General features: G+C 31.9%; 3 long non-coding RNA genes and 2 pseudogenes across 3 annotated transcripts; all 5 read left to right on the forward strand.

The window, feature by feature from the left end:
* The first annotated feature begins 4,220 nt into the window (after positions 1–4,220).
* On the forward strand, positions 4,221–5,206 carry LOC125594587. Its single transcript, XR_007329917.1, has 3 exons — positions 4,221–4,793; positions 4,959–5,008; positions 5,112–5,206. It is a non-coding gene; the product is annotated as an uncharacterized LOC125594587 (long non-coding RNA).
* Positions 5,207–5,552: 346 nt separating this feature from the next.
* On the forward strand, positions 5,553–6,909 carry LOC125594588. Its single transcript, XR_007329918.1, has 4 exons — positions 5,553–5,608; positions 5,692–5,961; positions 6,136–6,249; positions 6,446–6,909. It is a non-coding gene; the product is annotated as an uncharacterized LOC125594588 (long non-coding RNA).
* A 2,541-nt stretch (positions 6,910–9,450) lies between these two features.
* Positions 9,451–10,823, forward strand: LOC125594586 (annotated as a pseudogene).
* Positions 10,824–12,950: 2,127 nt separating this feature from the next.
* On the forward strand, positions 12,951–15,617 carry LOC125594585 (annotated as a pseudogene).
* Positions 15,618–19,921: 4,304 nt separating this feature from the next.
* Positions 19,922–20,212, forward strand: LOC125594584. Its single transcript, XR_007329916.1, has 2 exons — positions 19,922–20,007; positions 20,103–20,212. It is a non-coding gene; the product is annotated as an uncharacterized LOC125594584 (long non-coding RNA).
* The last annotated feature ends 527 nt before the right edge of the window (positions 20,213–20,739 follow it).

Raw genomic sequence — 20,739 nt, forward strand, 5'->3', positions numbered from 1 at the left:
TGGACTTTGCTAGATACGGTCATGACGCTTCTTCTCTTTAACCGAAGCTCTGCTTACCTAAGAAGATAAGCAACACAATGTTTTTCATAATACTCTATGTAGATTGCCAGTATATAGTACAAAGTGTTTACTTTTTTCTGTAACACATGACAACCTTTTTTGGCTAATGAACTTTTGTTCACTAGTTTTTGAAGAAACTTTGGCATTCAATTTTTTTCTGAGTAGACTGTTTTACACTCTTTTTTTCTCTCCATGGTCATTGCCATAAGCATCAGAGCTAATGCAGTCATCTTCTGTAGACTCTTCCTTGCTTCTGATCTTTCTTTTGATGGTCACACTTTCTGAGCGAGTGGATGAAGTAGTTTCCTTTATTTCTTCACCAGAACTTTCATCTGTAACAGATAAACAAGGCAGATCTTACCAAATAGCAAGCTATAGGAAGTCTGAGACTTTTCAATCTACTTCAAATGGAACAAGCGGGAACAACTACTTAAATGCAAACAAGTCCACATTCTTTTTTTAATGTGTAGTTACATACCTTGTAAATTACTGTCCATATGAAGTCGTAAAGCTGATATAAGTTCCTTTCTTGTTTGCTTATCAAGTAGAACGATTCGCCAACACATGCGATTTTCGTAATCAACAGAGAGAGAGAGATAGAGAACGAAAACAAACAAAGTCGGTTTCTTTTTTTTTCCCTTCTCAAAATCTGAATACATCACAAAACAACAAACTTTGTACCTTTCGATTCACAGAACAAAAGCTTGATTCGATTCTAGATGCATGCGATTTTCGGGAGAAAAGAGAGAGAGAGAGAGAGCACCGAAAGAACGACGACATGGTGATCAGTTTTTTTTTGCCTTCTGAAATTCTCTCTCCAATAAGATTAAACACATGTCTAACAAGGGACGGTTCTTCTAACTAACTCCTATTTAGGAGACGTTCTTTGTCTTAATTGCAATTTTTCTTTTTCTTTTAATTGTAATTCTCCTTAAAGACCCATCTAAGAGACTGGGTTAATCCTGCTCTAAGTTGCTTACGTATTTTGTGTTGTTATGCAATTATCCCTAAATACCTACTTTATACTTCGTGTAAAATGATATTTTAACAGCGGTTGAAATTTTTAATTGTTTTTGTTCTGGAGTCTGTAGAACTAGAAAAAATAATCTTAGTAGGTTGTTGACATAATTTATCATTTTCTCTAACTACGTTTCCTACTTTTGTCTTTACTCATTGGTTTCTTTTTACTTTCTAATAATTCCAAAGTTTCCCTTTTCTTTTCCTGTGATTTTCATTCTATAATTATATATCTCAATGAGCATTTTCAACAATAATTGATTTAAGTTTTGTATTCGTTTGGTAATTTATGACATTTTATTAACATAACCATTTCTAACTTCATATCAATTTAAAATGAAATCTATAATTTGTTTTTGTTGGTTCTATTTCCAAATTATATGACAGCTTAAAATCTCATAAACCTGGGTTGAAAAAAAGAGAGAAACCTAAAAACTCCTAAAACCCTATTTCCCGACATTTCTATGCCCAGTTGAAAAATCGGATGAATCTTTTTAATAAAGTCAAATGACAATATGGTCGAATGGTACAGTGAATTAGAAAAATGATAAATCTTCTAAGTTTGATATCTATTATTTTAAATTTATTTATTTGTGTGATCAATCAATATAAATATTTAATTTTCATTGTAATTAATCAGATCCGACTGGCACTGACAAGTATCCTAGTTATTAAAAAAAAAAGAATAAAATAAAGATAGTTAATAGTGTGCTCAGACTAGAACCTAGGAGTATCTCTCAGAAGTCTGAACCATATGCTTTACTCATTGGTTTCTTTTTTGTTTCTAGTAGTAATTCCAAAGTTTCCCTTTTCTTTTCCTGCGATTTTCATTCTTTAATTCTATATCTCCAGTCATGTCTGATGAATAAAAGTACTGTCCAAAGAAAGTCCATAACATCATTAATCAACCCAAATAAGTTCAAACAAAATGACCAAAGATGATAAAATGTACATCATTATCGACAATATACATAACCCTCGTTTCTACTGAAATCTAGTAGCCTATTAACCGAATTAGATATCCTTGTCACATTCCTTGTTGTATCTAACCTCACCACGGTACTCCTAGTCTGACTTTGTCTCTACTTTGATTGTACTCGCACTCCAAAAGCATTACATCAATCATTTTCCTTCCCTTTTAACCGCAATTCTCCTCGTACTAGTTGAGACCTCGTATCGTTGCCTCTATAAAAAAAAACACCATCGTAGCCACAGGTTCTTCGCTGTGTTTGGTTTAATGAGACCAACCCCATACATGTTCAAATGCGAATGTGAAGACCAAACCACACCAAATTCCCAAGTAGATTAGGTCCCAACCAATTCCAAAAGCAGACCCGCGTACAATCCAACAGGGACCAAACCACAATGAGAGACCAAATACCTAACTTCATTGTCTATTTATCTTTATATTACCTTTTGGCTCAGCTTGGAACGCTGGTGATGGAAAGCAATTTTGTAGCGCCGAGCCCGATCCTCAGAGCGTGGCAGAGGCTAGAACAGAGTTGGCAAAATCCAAACAGTTTTTCGTATTTCAACGATGTTCAACCTCTTTCTGTTTCCTTCCAAGTATCATACTCTGAGGAGCCATAGAGACAAACAACCAATAATAATTGAGAACAAAGAGATAAAATTGAAAGTGTGATAGATAGAGAAAACTGTTTAGATTAACCTAATCCCTTTTTTTTTTTTTTAATTATTCCATAATACCTCCTATCTCCCTTCTGTGAAATCCCCATTCAATATCAAAAATCGAATCCCATTGATAACCAAATTTCGAATCCAATTTCTGAGTCATCAAAAAAAAATCCACAATCCATATAATCTCTTTAACATTATCACCAGAATACCTTTTGTGATTCTGTAATTTCGTCTTGATGTTGACTAAATCTAGATCTCTTTTCTTTAAATTCGGATCCGTTCTGATACTCCCGGATTCGAGTTAGCATATCTATCTATCAAGTTAATTCTTGTTGCGGAGCTACATCAAATTGATTTTTTTTAAAGGAAATATTTTTTGGGTAGACTTATTATTTTAAATGTTAAATTAAATGATGATTTGATAGGTTTATTGATATTTTATTTTTTCAAGAAGATTTTCAATATTGTGAAGCTTAACTTTAAAATCCAATGTGATTTCAATTATTCTAGACTTTATTTTTAAAACATTTGTATCCTTTAAACAATGATTTGTTATTTTTATATTAATTTTCTAAAATAGTATACGGAGTATTTCTACTAAATAGACTATTTTCAAGTTTTTATCCTAAAAATAGATCATAAAGAAAGAAAATGACAAAAATGTTTTATTTAATAGGTAAAAAGATCTTAATACCTTAGATATATATACAAATAAATAAATAAAAAGAAAAAAAATATAAATATTTTTTTTATAGTTTCAAATTATATGTTTTCAAATTCGAATTTTTTTTTTATCAATTTTTTTGTGATTTGAAATACTTTTTAAAATTATTTTTTTAAATCTTTATTTTCAAATTTTTAATACTTACTTTTTATTTTTATAAAATTTTAAAACTTAATCTCAAATCTCCACCTCTTAACTAAGGTTTGGATAAGTTAACTCTAAATGTATAAGTGTATATTTGTTTTTTTAATGAAAATTTTAGTCATTTTTATCCTAGTGTATATATGTGACAAAAAAAAATTTAACGCTATTCTAGCGTATTTCTCTAGTATATATTTCACATTGATTCTTTTTATCTTAAAGTTATGTTTCTTTTAGTGCGTAAGAATCTACATCAACATTGCTTCGATTTTGACTATTAATATAATTTATGATTGGTAAATTATAGTTATACAACTATACGATTTTTATAATATAATTAACTTTAATATTTTCATAGCTATAGTGCTATATAAAAATGTAATTGCTATATTATATGATTTTAATCATACATATTTTACTCAGATGTCGGCTAACATATTATATTATCATTTCTAGAATGGTTAATTATGCTATAAAAATATACTTTTATAGTAGTTATTTAATTTTTTAAAACTATATTTTATACAAAAACAATCAATAAAAAGTAAAATATATAAATCTATATAATAATAGTATCTCCCCCAAGGCTATCCACCTAGGCAGTTTTAAAGTTTGTGGACCCCACGTTTTTTGGTTTGGTTTGATCACAAGTTTTCGAGTTTTGTTTGATTAGGGTTTTATTGATCTCCTTCTTCGACCCTTCAACGGTCGCGTCTTCGCTGGTTTTAATCTGCAATCAGACGATTTATTTTCTCAATTCTTAACCTCTCTTATGATGTTGTTTCCCAATCAGCCAATTCATTCTAGACTGCGCCGGCCGTGCCGCAGCACCTTAACCACCATAATCTGAAGGTCCAGGCGGTGGTGGAGCTCCGTAAGGCTTCTCCTTTGTCAGCATGTAGTCCCCTGATGTAGCAGGCGCGGAAAGAGAAGAAGGAGGAAGTGCGCCGTGGGGCACCGTACGGCGGATTGTTTCTGCTGAAGGAGTAAGGTGGCGGTTGATTTCCACCACCGTAGCCCGCTGGAAACGAAAAGGTAAACACTTTGCAAAAGAGATCGAAAAAAGAATGAGTTGACAATAAAGGTCTGTTTCTTTTAGTTTCTGATATGTTTTAGGAAAAAGAAACCAAGAAAGAAGCTTTCAGGAATTATTTAGAGTTCGGTGGAGTTAGGGGCTTTTAGGAAGTATTTGTTATTGATTCTCTCACCAAAGGTATTGTTTCTTTTTCTACATTACACCATCACTAAAAAAACTGCAACCGTTTCTGTATCAAATAGTTTGATCGTTTCCTGACATAATAATTTGATTTATACTCTTTTGTATGTTCTGGAACACAATGTGGGTTTCCATTTACTTCTGGTTGTTTTGTATGAGCAGAATGACAAGTCTTCCTTCCTGTACTTTGTTTCTAACCAATATGTACCCAGGTGATGATAGCTTTTATAACTTAATCCTAATATGACTTAAGGTCAAAGAGTATAATTTTTTATGATCTCTAACCATAATATCCTTCTTTCGTTTTGCTTTCAGATTCATTCAGCAAAATCTAGGAGGTCTTTCAGTTTCTGATTACGAGAAGCTTCAAGCTGAGAAGTCTAATCTTCAAATAAAGTATATGAGCTATTGCTAAACATCAAGAAACCGTTGAGAGAGGTATCACGTCCTAACTTGAATATAAAAGTTCCATCATCAAACCATCTGTAGCTGATTAGCAAATCATTCCATGCTTATGTAGTTACTTATAGTGGCTCTACAATACACCATCCATAATCTTAACATATCGATTCATCCTTGATAAACTGAAACTACTTGGGGCCAGTAATATCGAGTAGCTAACTCTCTCTGTAGCTAAGATTCACAATTGATGTCGTTGTTGTCCTGGTTTCAACTGCGAAGTCACCTTTGATAATTTACATCTTGGTCGCCCTTCTCAACAAGTTTTTGATGCTCATCCATTTTCATGATGCAAGGTATATCCAAAGTATTCAGACTTCATGTGAATTATTCTTCTGCTTCTTGATGGGAAGGTATTCGATCAACAAACTCTTACATATCCAATCTCGCTTTGTTTCACTGGCCAACTAATTTTGGCAACTGTTATTGTCAATAGAATTCTGTAATCCACACTTTCATCCCTGCATTCAATGATTTAAAACCAACCAATATGGTCACCTGTCTAAAAAAAAGACCACCCATTCGTCATAGGACGTTTCATGCTTTCCACAACGATCACACTATTTGACAAGTCTTACGGTGAGGGGTTCTGGGGAGGACTCACACTCCACTTGAACATGAGATGTTTTCAAATTCCAGCATGCTCTTGTATCTCCAGTGTCCAGCCAGTGCTGTCAACCCCGGTTCATCGTTGTCATTTCTGGAGGTAAAGATAAAACTAGGAAACATGATTCCCCCTTTCCATTAAGAGATTTTTTCTACAGAAAGGGGCAAGCAGCTAAATTATATCTATAGAAGTAATTTTTTTCAATCTCATGATCTCTCATATTTATAATTGATGCTTCTATATTCTAAATAACGTCTTTACACCACGCTGCAGAAGTTCTGCCAAGATATTTCAGCTCAGGATGGGTATTTGCTCAGTTTCATGAACCAGAAGTCGCCCAGTTCTTTGCAACATTTGGCGCTAACCTCACAATTGCATGGATGGAAGGTATATTCTTTCATAACATTAAGTTATGAATATTAATAGCTCATGCAGAAACTTGATCGTACACTGATTCTTTTCGAAATCTGTAATAGCTCAGGAAGGTATATTCTTTTCGAAATCTGTAAGCTATGAATATTTGGCTCAAACATGGTCGTACACTGATTCTTTTCATCCCATGTTTTCCTTTTCACCTTCTTAGACAATAGGAGCTCGGTAAAGCTTCCATGAAGCGGAGAGAGCTTGAATGGTCTGAAGTAAAAAGCAGTCTTGCTCAGTAATTAACGGCTTCACAGATCCCATGTTCTTTGGATGTGAGTGACAATGGACGATTGGAGAAAAAGACAAGCATCTGGGCGGAGCAGCGAGGGCAATTAGCGTCACCTCTGCTGTACTATAATTATCACCTCCGCAGACGCCCTGGAGTCATAAATACGACGAGAGAAGGAGGAGAACACGAAAGGGGTTACGGTGTTGGAAGGTCAAGCTAAATTTAGTTGTTACCTATCACTATCAGTGTCCACCACCGATGCAATGGCCAATCGAATCTCAAGTTCATTTTAAGGAATGGTCTCAGTCATAAGACTGTTATGAACAATCGATTTCAAAATATCAACATAAACTTAGGATAATAAATTTCTCTCGAATGCATTTTTTTAATCAAAATTTGATCCTTTTCAAATAAGATGAGTCAAACCATATATGCAACTCATACTATTAAGCTCACAAACAGAAAAGAAGGAAAATAAACACAAACTACCTTCCTCATATATTTTAGTTTTATATAATGAAAACCTATTTTATAGTTACTTAAATTCCATATAGTAAAAAAAGGCGAATATTCATATATGCTAATAAATGAAGTACGAAAATAATAAAAATATTCAGTGAAAATTAGCCAAACAAAAAAATATTCTAAATTTAATGGGTTATTTCTGTCATACCTTGCTCTTGGTGGTCCCTTCCTGGCTGCATGATCTTATCCGTCAAGAGAGTACATTTTAAGCTCTTCAGTCTTTCCCTTAAGATTGAGTTTTAGTATGTAGTCTCTTGCTTTGTTTTTGTTCCTTTGCCCTACTGATGTAATCAGTTGTTTCAGACGTTTTTAAAAAAATAAATTAAAATACAATGTAGAATAAAAATGCATATACACATAAAATTGAGCGGTTCAACAAAAGTTATATGAATTGACAACTAAAAGGGTAGTTTTTTTTTTGACAATACCATTAACATCATACAAAGTTTCATAAGGATGAACAAACTAATCTCCATACATGAAAGCATCATTCAACTTAGTATTTAACACTAAATAAAAGTCTTAACAACAAACAACAATAAAAAAAAAACAGTTAATGTCCAATTGTTATACTATGACAAACTATAAACAAATTATTAGTCCAGGAATGATTTAAGAAATTTTGGTATTCAAACAAAATAAATAAATTTCAAAATTGATAGGAATCAATAAAAAATGTAATTGTGTTTGGCATATTATGTTTGTGGTTAATGTTGCAGTTGGAGTAAAGAGCTTGCATTCAATTCGAAAGATGATGCAACAAGACGACCACACAACTTGTGGATCTTTCTCCGGTAAAAGAAAAATATAAAAGTCAATAACCCCGCGCTTTCGCGGAGACTCCTTCCCTGTATAAAAAACAGATCACTATCTATTTAAGAAATCTAAACAATAAAATTATTAAGTTACACAACATACAACACTAAAATTTAAATCATATATTTAAAACGTAAGATAATATCAAAATTTACAAAAAAATATTCGCACGGACGTGCGGCTTCAAACTCTAGTTGCTATTAAATTAATATGTAGCATTTAAATTCAGTAGACAATTTAATTATATGCTTTTACCATGTTTGATACGACATGGAATAAGAGAAGTAATTACTAATAGTGAACGAACATTTGAAAATAAAGTTAAGGTGTCGGAAGCTCACAGTTATAACATAAGACATTGGTCCAAACAGCATCAGTAGTTTTTTTTATCTACACACATTGAGAAACCAACAAAGAATTTGGTATGGACTAATCACAAGTTTTCTGGGGGTTTTAGGAATTATCAATGAAAGATTTGACAACTTTTTATTGATTTTAGTTATGAGAAAGAGGGAAGTGCCTTATATAAGAAAAATTGTGGCCCCAATGATATCTACTTTTGAAAGATTATGGAAATTTACTTTTACTATGTCGTTTTTTGCTATTTTAATTTTAGGGATTAAGAAAAAATAAATATCAAAATAACAGTGTTTTTTTTGTTAATATTACTATTTTTCTTTTGATTTTCTATTTTACTATAATAGTTAGCATTTTTAAGTAAGTTGTAAAATGTTACTATTTATTTTGTTAGTTTAAATAGATTTTTTGGTTTTATTTTATAGTAATGTTTTATTTTGTGTTTGTTATTTTAACTATTTCAATATTAATTTACCATTTTATTTTGGTATAAAATGTATTTTGAATTTATTATACTTAAGAAGATATTCTTTTGTTAATATTACTATTTTTTTTTTTAATATAATAGTTTTTTTTTTTTTTTGGTTTAACCTGGGCGTATCCCAGGCCGAGGTCCAGACTAATCCCCAATGGGAGGTGCGGCCCACGGATGGACCATCTCTCCGGGTTTTCAAATGGGACCTAAAGCATAGGCCCATATCCGCGTGGCCCGGCGTAGAGGTAAATCTGAGGGGGAGGTTCGAACTCGCGGCCCTTAGGACCATTGCGAGCCGCCTCACACCACTCGACCACCAACGTCGGGTTAAATAATATAATAGTTAGTATTTTTTAAGTAAGTTGTCAATGTTAATATTTATTTTGTTAGTTTAAGTTATATATATGTATATTAATTTCGTTCTTTTATATATTTTGGAAAGATTAACATTCTAAAAAATAATAAAGATTTGTCATAGTTTGATAGAGGTTTTAAATTTTATGCGGACACCTTTAATAGGTTATACCCTCAATTTTCCATAAACCGAGAAATCGGCGTTGCGGAATTTATCACACATGGTTAATTGGGATTTTTAAAACCTTAAACCGGATTCTGCTTTGTGGTTATAAAGTTTAACGTGAGCCCATCAACCCAATAAGCACAGCTAAAATTTATGTTTAATTATAGCATTAACCCTAGCGGTAAAAAAATAGAAAAAATTCCAATTCTACCAAGATCTTCAAACCTAGCTGGCGAACCTTTATCTCTGTCTCTGTTTTTGTCTTTCCTACTTATATATCTGAAAAATAGCCCCTGTGAATTAGACATAGCTATGGTTAATTATCTGTTGAGAAGAAGATACGTGGCTCCAGAGATTTCTTTTGATCTCATGATCGAAATCCTGAGTAGATTGCCTGCTAAATCGCTTATGAGGTTCAAGTGTGTCTCAAAGCTATGGTGTTGTCTGATCCGCTCTTGATATTTTAGCAACCTTTATCTCATGGTCTCATCATCGCAACCGCGACCACTTGGTCTATACATGAGTTTGTATATGAGTTTGGATTTGGTGAGACACTACACGTGTGATTCAATGGAGATGTATGAACTGCTATATCATTAAGGTTAATGTCGTCTAGTAGTAGTGCTGAATCATCATTAGAACCAGATTTGACTTTCCCAGGGATGGGAGGATACAGGATGGTGTCTCTTCGCGGTTTGATTGTATTCACTATTTGCAGAAAAGCATGTATCTATAATCCCGCCACTAGACAGAGTTTAACCTTACCCACCTTCAAATCTAACCTCTTTGCGCAACAAGAACCTTATAAGCATGTCCACTACTTTTTCGGACACGATCCTGTTCTTGATCAATACAAAATAGTCTGTAGTGTTATGATAGCCTCGTCATTCTCTGAGATGCTATTCTCCGAGTTTTGGGTCTTCGTGTTGGAACCCGGAGGTTTTTGGAAAAGAACCGAGTATGATGCTCAAGCTCACCTTCCTACAAGACAAGGACTCTGCATCAATGGAGTTATATATTATCTGGCTTTCAATCATACACGTCGCTATCACGTTTATTGTTTTGACGTTAGGTCTGAAGATATATCCGTGTGATCCAAGCACCCCATGCAGTGCCTCAGTTTTGTACTTCCTTTGGTTTCATAGAGCATGGTGGAAAACCAGCAATCTTTGACTATTCATATTCACGTATTACAGAAACGGGTGTCTCGGAGTTGTGGGTGTTGGAGGTGGATGGTGGAATATGGTCGAGAAAATCTCTGGTTTTGAAGCTTTGTCAGAAGCATTTAGTGGATGACATTGACCATAATAAGAAGTTGATTGTTCATGGTACGGGTGAGAACAATGAGGTTATCTTGGCGTTGACTTGTCCTTGTTACCTTCTCTATTACGATCTGATGAAGAATGATGTGAGGAAGGTTAATATCAATAGAGTGACAACGCCGCATGTGTGTATCAAGGTTCTGGATAAGTGTGAAAGCATCATGCACTTGGAAATTTGAATAAAGTTTCTTCTATATCATTATCTAATTGTGTTTGTCTATGATAATACAGTTGAACTATTTTTTTAATAATATTTTTTATTTTATTTGTTTTGCAAACAAACAAAACAATAGTTGAATCTCTGCTTTTTTTATTGTTTAATATCATAAAAAAAGATTGGAATATGGGTGGATTTTTGAAGCTTTGATGCTGATGATCCATTAGCTGTATATAATGCGGTTTTTTAGGTATCAAATCCTGGTTTGAGTACATGTGAGGCTCCTACTGTTGTCAGGAGACTGCTAGCTCTCAACACACACATGAGCTTACAAGTTACATCCATGAATTCATTTTTTATTTGTCTCATGTGAATTCCCTAAAACAAACATTTCATTTGTTGTTATTGATCCGCAGATCCCTGCCTCGTTTCGAGTCAGAAGAGAATCAGCAGTTGTAACCAACCAAAGCCAAAGAAAACTTCAGTAGCCACGAGCTTGAGTCTTACACCATGAGCTATGGCTTATGCTGCACCTGTGAAGGTTGAGCCAGCCAAGACATCTGCAGCTTCAAAGCCACAGAGTATTGTTGATTCTTACACAGCCTCCTTAGAGGATATGACAGCTCAAGGAGCACTTGACGGGTAATCTTTGGGACTTATGGCCTTAAAAACAAAGTTATTTTTGTGTGTAATGCTATATGCCTATATCAAACTAAATGGGAGATTTTGATTATGACTTTAGTGGAAGAATTCAAGTAGGACTATGAATATTAAGTAATAAAGTTATTTTTAGTCAAATTTGTGGATTGTTCAAGAATGATTTCTGATTTCGATCCCAAATATTTTTCTGGTTATCGCCTAATAATTTTTTTCCTTGAGAAATTTGGTAACTTGTTTTAGCTGTATATTATGACATATGTAATATTCATATTGATTACTACATTTCATTTATTGTCTTGCCAAAATAGTATGAAAGATAAGTTGTACAGATAAATTCATATGCGAAATAAATTTACGAATTTTAAAATATTTACATGAACGGTTGAATATTCTATAAATCTCTAATATAATTTTCGTACACTAATTATCAGGAGAATGTGATATTTTGTGTTATTTTGCATTTTAATATGAAACATATTTTATTTAGTTTTATGAAAAATAATCAATAAACCGCATCTTAACTTATCTAAAACATATGCAATTGTAGTAAACAATTTTATGAATGATTATATATTTATATGACAGCGTATGAGTAAAAAAATAATAATAGATGTATATGCACGTAAAATATATATTCATTGACATTTATTCAGAAACCATGATGCAAACCATAAATAAAACACTCACAACTATCATATTATATCTAATACAAAAGTACTCACCTATTTTTAAGTGATTTTTTACATTTTTAACTAATTTAAACCACTTTATTTATTGTTTTTCCTAAATAATTCGATTATATTTATTACAAAATACAAAATAGAACTTATCTATTTTAAGTATTTTTATAACATCTTTTACATTTTTTTTTTCATTTTTTCTAATTACTTTATTAATTATATTTACCATAATAATTAGACAATATTATTTTACGTATTAACCAAAATATTTCGTAGGTTTGAATGAAATTGATTCATTCATAACAAGAATTTAACTGGTTAATAATTTTTATTATTTGTTTATAAAATCAGTTATACGTGGGCATCCATCCAAGTATCCGTTCCGGATCGTTTTTTGAATATCGGATTTTTGGGTTTAAAATTAAACTTTGTTCGAATATTATAAATTTTCGGATGGGGTTTGGACTCGGATCCTTCCGAGTCCGAATAGGTTTGTAAAAACTTAAAAATATCCAAATAGCTTATGTGTTTAGAAATTTCATTAAATAATTTAGAAAATATAACATTAGCTATAGTATTAGTTAAACAAAAATAGGTCTAAACATTGGAAAGGAGAAGTTATGTAGAAACACCTTTACATTGGAAAAAATGTTTTTGCAACCAAAATCAAATATTAGATACTGCTATTAACAAATCGACAAATTTAAGATATACTCTCTAACTAAAAAAAGAAGCACTAACAGATTCCAAATCTCCGAAAATACACCTGTATTACCTCATGATTTTCCTAATATATAAATTTATTTTAAGCTAAAACCTTTCACTAATAACAACCTATAAACATCTTTTAATTATTAAGACAACAACGACCACCCAAAGACACATAGAAAAGAAATTCACCGACTGTAAAAAACAAACACACAACAATCAATCAAAGAAAGCAGACACATCTTCGAGATCAAACAAAACCAATCTCATTCATCGTCGCCTTCTCAACATGGCCGGAAGGGCAGCAATGCTCGTTAACCTCGGGACGGTTGTAATGACCGTTTTGACCCTGGCTAGTTTTGTCGAAGGCTTCGGTGTGAATTGGGGTAATATCGCATCACATCCGCTGAATCCTGATATTGTTGTTAGGATGCTTAAGGAGAACAAGATCAATAAAGTGAAGCTTTTTGACGCTGATTCATGGACGATGAATGCTTTGGCCGGTTCGGGCATGGAGGTTATGGTCGGAATCCCTAATAACCTTCTTGAAACTCTAGCTGATGATTACGGTAATGCTAAAGATTGGGTCAAAGAAAATATCACTGCTTACATGCGCAAGGATGGCGTCAACATCAAGTAACTTTACTAACATATTTTAAAATTCATTAGACGTTAATCCGATGTTGGGATCAGTCTTGTTTCAGTTAGATATATGTCTAGACAACAACTTAAACCAATTAATTAATCCTTTTTATCTGATTGATTTAAATACCGGATTTGAGATCATCCGTTTTTAGGTGATAGATGGCTTCTCTGCGACGTTTATATCCTAACTTTTATTTTGTTTAAAACAAGTAGATAAATTGTTGTAAACAAAAGCCATGAAGAAAACAAAAACACTCGAATAGAAAATAAATAAATACTTGTACCAGAGTTTGTATATTAATTATGTGGATATAATATTTATAATTTCTTGGATAAATATTCATATAGCCTCAAAATCAGATATATATTTTTATGAGTTTTTTTTATATACTAATGATTATTTTTTCTAATCTTAAAAGACATAAATATGTTTCGGACTAATTCATTCACATGATTGCCATGCTATATAGGTACGTGGCTGTGGGAAACGAGCCGTTCTTGTCAGCATACAATGGATCGTACTTAAAAACAACGTTTCCAGCTTTAAAGAACATTCACAGAGCGTTAAAAGAGGCCGGACATACCGATGTAATGAAAGCCACGATCCCACAAAACGCTGAAGTTTACCAATCAGCTAACGACAAGCCATCAGAAGGCGATTTCCGCAGCGATGTTAAGCAAATAATGCTCGACATCGTCAAGTTCTTCCATGATAATGATTTGCCTTTCACCGTCAACATTTACCCTTTCCTTAGTCTTTATCTGAACCAACATTTTCCCGTCGAATATGCGTTTTTCGATGGTAATGGTCAGACCATTCCTGATAACGGAAAGAATTACGATAACGTGTTTGATGCGAATTACGACACGCTGGTTTACGCGTTGAATAAAGCTGGGATTAAAGATATGAAGATTATCGTTGGAGAGGTAACTTGATAAGCAAGTTATTGATTATTAGATAGGTGTATTAAGAATATTGAGAGCGTTTATTGAATTTGCTTATTTATTTTTCTTTTATGTATAGGTTGGATGGCCAACGGATGGTCATAAATATGCGACGCCGAAGCTAGCAGAGAAGTTCTATGCAGGACTTATGAAAAGACTTGCTAAGGACGTTGGGACTCCACTGAGACCTGAGAAATTAGAAGTTTATCTCTTGGTTTACTCGACGAAGACATGAAGAGTATTCTTCCTGGACCATTCGAAAGACATTGGGGAATCTTCAGGTAATAGCTATTCAAACGTATATATATCGAGTTTCTTAATTTTTTCTTAACTGATTTCGTCACGCTCTAATAGTCTAATAGCATGCATGCGTTACAAATCATTACGGCAATCATTTATCAAAGATTCAAAACCAATTCTAGCATCTAGAGTATTTTTGCAGAAACTTTTTAGTGTTTGATGTGTTTCCTTTCCTTGTTCTGTTATTTCACTATTTCGATGTTCTATTATTCCACTCATCACATTATCATCATTACCAGTAAACTACTATTTTATAACCACTTATGTTATACTATGCTTAAACTATTACAACAAAAAAATTATATACCATGCATGTATTAAGATATAATGAGGAAAAATAAACATCATCCATTGAGTTCTCGTTATATTCAATATATTTTCAACAGATACGATGGAACACCGAAGTTTATGTTAGATTTCACGGGACAAGGACGCAAGATCGTACCCGTGGCAGAAAAAGGTGTGCAATACTTAGATAAGCAATGCTGCAATGGTGCGTTGTAAACAAAGACACGATCAATCTAGATGAAGTTGGTCCGGACCTAGACTATGCGTGTTACCATGGTGACTGCACCGCGATGCTTTACGGGTCCACATGTAGTAACCTCGACAAAATCCAAAACATATCATACGCATTTAACATGTTTTTCCAGATTCAGGGCCAAGACGTTAGGGCTTGCGATTTCAGAGGATCTGCTATGATTACTAAGAACAATGCATCCGTCGGAAGTTGCTTGTTCCCTATTCAGATCGTCAGTGGAAGTGGTGATTTCAGGATCAGCTATGTGTTCGGAAGATTCATTGTCGCTGGACTTATTCTTCTTGGATTAGTCACAGCTATATAATTTGTTTGCTTGTTTTTTCACAGTTTTGGGATACTTACTATATTCGGTTAATTGTTATATGTTTGTTTGATAACATTTGAGTTAGTACTCCTATATGTTTAATAGATTGACATAATCAAATCATATCTCGTTTATTGTTATTTTTCGTTTGAGTTTTTTTAATAGTTTTTTTCGTTTGAAGGTAGTATGAATCAGATAAAAGTTCTAATTAAAGTTAGTATGAATCGTAGTACAAATTAGAAATAATACAAAAATTAACAGAAAAGCTAGGTTGGATTCTTTGTTTGAGATGGGGTATCGATTCCATATAGGACTTCTCTTGAAAAAATCCAAGGTTGGATCATCGTATATCTTGGATTGTAAACACTTAACATGTGTTACTGAAAAAAAAAACAAATATAACCATTTGATATTAGGTTAATAGCTGGTTTAATGATGTGGCTAATCTGATAACCATATGTTTCAACATTTGTTAATAAGAATTCTAGTATTAAAATAATTATTGGTTTCATAAGAATCGATATTTTATATATTTATTGACAATTATGATGTGTTTTCTAATGCACTTCTATATGATATTTTATTTTTGATTAGCATCGCATAGTATATACACAAATAAGAAAGTAAATTACAAAAACATTTAATAATTTATTTTTGTGTAGAAATTTTCAAATCTATTATAAAACCGACGAAAAAATCATAGATTGTAAGCGCTAACTTTAAAACAATGTTTCGGTTTAATAAAAATCAAACTTTGGAACTTTCTTCCAAATTAGATTTCAAGGAATATAAGTATCACTGTTATATAATAAAATATAGTACTTTTTAGCATAAAGAAAGATGCACTTATTTTTTCTAATAGGGTCGGCGTTCATGAATATACACCTCTATCACTTTCACTCTTTTTTTTTGCCGGCCTCCATCGCTTTCAAAATTAAAAGCAATACAAAAAAAATTAACATATGTAATTTCATTTGAACCTCACACTGGCACATTCCTTCACTCTTGACCAGCCGCCCGCCTGTTTCAGTCCTTCCTTGACAATATAGGATTTTTTTTCCTCTGCTTAAACTTACACATGACTCATAGTTTCTAAAGACCATCCTATTTCAGTTAAAGAAAACCCTACATATTACTAGATGATTTCAATATTCTTAACCATTTGCATGTAATCTTTATACGATATTACATCACATGAATTTATAACAAAGCCATATCACATAATAAAAAGCCACATCACATGTTTTCTGTTAATATTTATGTTTTAACACAATAAAAGCAACTACTATATTGTGGTTAAAAACAATTAATAGTGGCACCAGGAAATTTCACCTTACCTTCAAGACAAGATTAAAGACCAATTTGAATCGTTGACTTAGGAAATTTTGGTCACTGTGGGTCAGTGAGTGTAATAATATATCCTCGATACCTTGCTTAGCTATGAGCCATAACTTTTGTAAGGAAACACAACGAATCATAAGAAAACAGATGTAATCTTTTGTCACCATGTCCATAAGAAACACGTTTCCTATCAAAAATGGACAGGAACTGTTTGATTTTTAAGTTTTTAATTTTTTTGAAACATATTGATGTATTTAATTATGGTACAATCAGTCTATAGGTAACCATTCTTTTACATTTGCATAAATAGATTGGACCGGATAGCCAAAATTTTTGCTTAAAAAAATTTTTAAACCAAAGTTAGGCCAGACACTCAAACTTAAGCTTTATCACAGTATCTCTAAAAAACATAGTTACATTTTCAGAATCCACGTTACCGAACACTAACTATGACGTCCGTGGACCTTATGCTCGTACGGGGACCTCAAGCTCTATATCCAAAACTCATTACTTAAACCGAAGCTTACTTTTCACCACCATGGATAGTCTCTCCATACGTCATTAGAATGACGTCATCTTCCTCTTCTTTCACACGTGGTGCTGAAGCACCTTTCTAGTAACCACGCTGAAATTGCTTGTAAATGTTTATTAATCTTATCTCTTAATTATCTTTCCTTACAACATAAAAAAAAAACTTTCGTAATATATTTGTAAGTTTATCAGTGAAAGATGCTGAGACGAAGGACCCGCCGAGTCATCGAGTTGCATTAGTACGAGATCAAAGATTGATGTGATGGATGATGGTTATAAATGGAGGAAGTATGGGAAGAAATCTGTCAAGAACAACATTAACAAGAGGTAATTAATTAATAAAATAGTTTAATTGCTCATTTCATCTCATTAAGTTTGTTGATTTATAATATTTTATTTAGTTGTTTTTAGAAATTAACATGTGGTTGATTGAACATTTTCTATCATCATCTTATAAATCTAGTGTTATAGAATGATGACTAATTAATTAGATCACATAGTGTGTGATTTGAATACTGTTTAATGGTCTTTTATTCAGGTCCGTCTCAAGTATTGTATGGGCCCTGCTTATTATTACCAACCCACCACTTCACTTGTATCAAACTACATATCACACATATGCATATATATTTTTGTATGTTTTTGTTTTTATACAGACATACCTTTGTAACTGATTAGTGATAAACTGACTAAAATCCATGGGTCATTCATCATCTAGATCTTATTTTGGCTCATGTATCATAGATAAAAGCACAAAAAACAAATCGCCCACATGTGTATATTCAATACATATATGGAGATCAGTCTGGATTTTTTTTATTTATAAAAGTAACTAAGCTAATTAAGGGTGAATGAATGGTGTGAATATGTATATAGGAATTATTACAAATGCTCAAGTGAAGGTTGCATGGTGAAGAATATGTATATAGGAATTATTACAAACTAGATAAGGCCCGTGCGTTGCAACGGGTTTTGTTTGATGTTTTAATAAAAACATAAAAATAATAAATCATTTTATTATAGATTGAGGATTTTTTTTTTTGTTTGCATAAGCTGTGAGATATTTATTTATAATTACAAACTCATTTACACACATAAATCCCTATTAGTATTTGTATTTATAATCATGGTGCATAGGTAAATTGTTATCAACTTTGTATTTAAGGTTAGAGAAAACACTCATACCTAAAAATTTAAACCAAACTCAACCAAGTAAAAATTAAAATGAAAAAATTGAAAGCTAAATAAGGTCAATCTAGTTAGTGACAATATTATACGGGAAATTACCAAAATACCACATTCTTAATACCACTTTTGTTCTCACTTTTAAAAAAAAAAAAACACTTATAATCCTAAGGTTAACTAATCTAGACTAAGGGTTTAGAATTGAGGGGGTGGGGTAGGTTTTAGGAATATGAAATTTAAGATTCTAATAAATATATAAATAAATAATTAATTTGTTTAAATTTTTTTTGTGTTAACTAAATATAGTTAACTCATAGAAGTTAACATAAATATATATATGTTAACTAATACCGAGATTCATAAACTTCATTATTCATTTAAGAATTTTCAATCATATGGCCAAGATTAACCGAGCAACCATTATCATAGCTGAAACTAATAGAAATAATAAAAATTAGTATATTAAATTTTCTTCAACTAATTAGAGTTAACTAATAAAATAAACATCCAAATCTTTTTATTAGAATTTAGTTCAGAAGATGCTGATTCAAAATTACACTTTGATATCTCTTGCTAAAAGACTTTCATGATAATAACAATACTATCACATTTCACAGCGCGATATATATCTTCAAATAGTTATACTTGTCCGGCTCACAATGTTGCTTTTATTTCAATTTCAATTTCACTATATAGAATAGAGTTTTTGTAAAAAAAAGGAAAAAAAACTGAAATTGCTTAATGAAATTGGATTAATAATTCATAGAGAAAAATGCTACAGTTATTTATAGAAAAATATCTCTTTAACAATTAAGTTAGAGTAATTATTTGAACATCGGTTTTTTCATATTATTGATATACTAATTACACATCTGTAACAAAAAGGTTATATATATATATATATATATATATATGTATATAAATGCATGAATGTTATCATCAAATTAATAATTTCTTGTATCTTTAAGTTGAGCAAAATCTTTGTAGTTGAAATCAATTTTTTTTCACAGAGTATTTGAGGTAATGGTTGTTTCACACATATGCAGTTGTTGTTCTCTCAATCACTCTTATCTGAAATTTATGATCGGAGACTTTATAGTTCTTACTGTAATCCTTTCAGTTCCAAAAAAAAGAATAATTGTAATCTTTTTGGATTATGATTTCTTAAACATAAAATTTACTATTTTAATAAGAAAGTTTATTATTATTTGGAAATATTTGAAATACTTGTTTTACATTTTTTGTTTAGATTTGAAGAAAAAAGAAAACTACAATTAAACAGTCTTTAACAATTTTATTTTGTAGAAGATTTTATAAAAGGATAATTACTATCAAACAAATTTTTACAATTATATTTTATTTATGATTTTAGAAAACGAAAATTAGTATTAAGTAAATTATTATACTTTTTTTTGTTTAAGAATTGTAAAAAGGAAAAAAAAATTAGAAAAAGGAAATTATTGTCATATCGAACTCGATCGGTTTCTAATCTCGATTTTGATCTTAGATTATCACTCTAGCTTGATCTCGATCTATTTCATAGTTAATGGATGGTTGTGTTCGTCTTTGTATGTAGTGAACCCGGATCGTTTTCCTTCAATTGGAGGAAGAAGATCGCACCACCAAGGAGCTGTTGGTGGTTATTCTCCTCCTCTTCGCCGGAATGTCACCGTGCTTCCAGATAAAGGTATATCTCCAATCTTTTGAAAACTATCTTTTAGATCTGAAGAATTTGTACTAGTCTGGTTAAATTATCTCTAGAGTATCCCGGTTGGTGTCATATATATTCTTAGATCTGACATTTAGATCATCTCTGAGCTGAGCTAGTTCAATTTCATATTCTCTTCGTATGCAGTGACGATCATGGATCGTTTCCCATCTCCATTATTTTAGTAGTCTGGTTAAATGATATGTTATAGTATCTCGATTGTTTCATATATACTCTTATACTCTTAGATCTGACATTTATATAATCTCTGAGCGAGCTCATCTCGATCAGTATCATTTTTAATGATTCGAGTTCTCCTCTGTACGTCTTCTTCTTTTTTGATTCATTTCTTATTCGTTTTGAACAATTGTATGATTAAAATTGTTGTTTCTTCTCTTTGTAGGAACCTGAAAGATGCTTCTTGGGAACTTGAGATTCTTCGTATGGACACGTTTTACTCTGCTTGCATATTTTTTTTTGCTGAACGTTATAAGAGCATGATTAA

The sequence above is a fragment of the Brassica napus genome, assembly GCF_020379485.1.
Source record: "Brassica napus cultivar Da-Ae chromosome A10 unlocalized genomic scaffold, Da-Ae chrA10_Random_2, whole genome shotgun sequence".
Lineage (NCBI taxonomy): Eukaryota > Viridiplantae > Streptophyta > Magnoliopsida > Brassicales > Brassicaceae > Brassica > Brassica napus.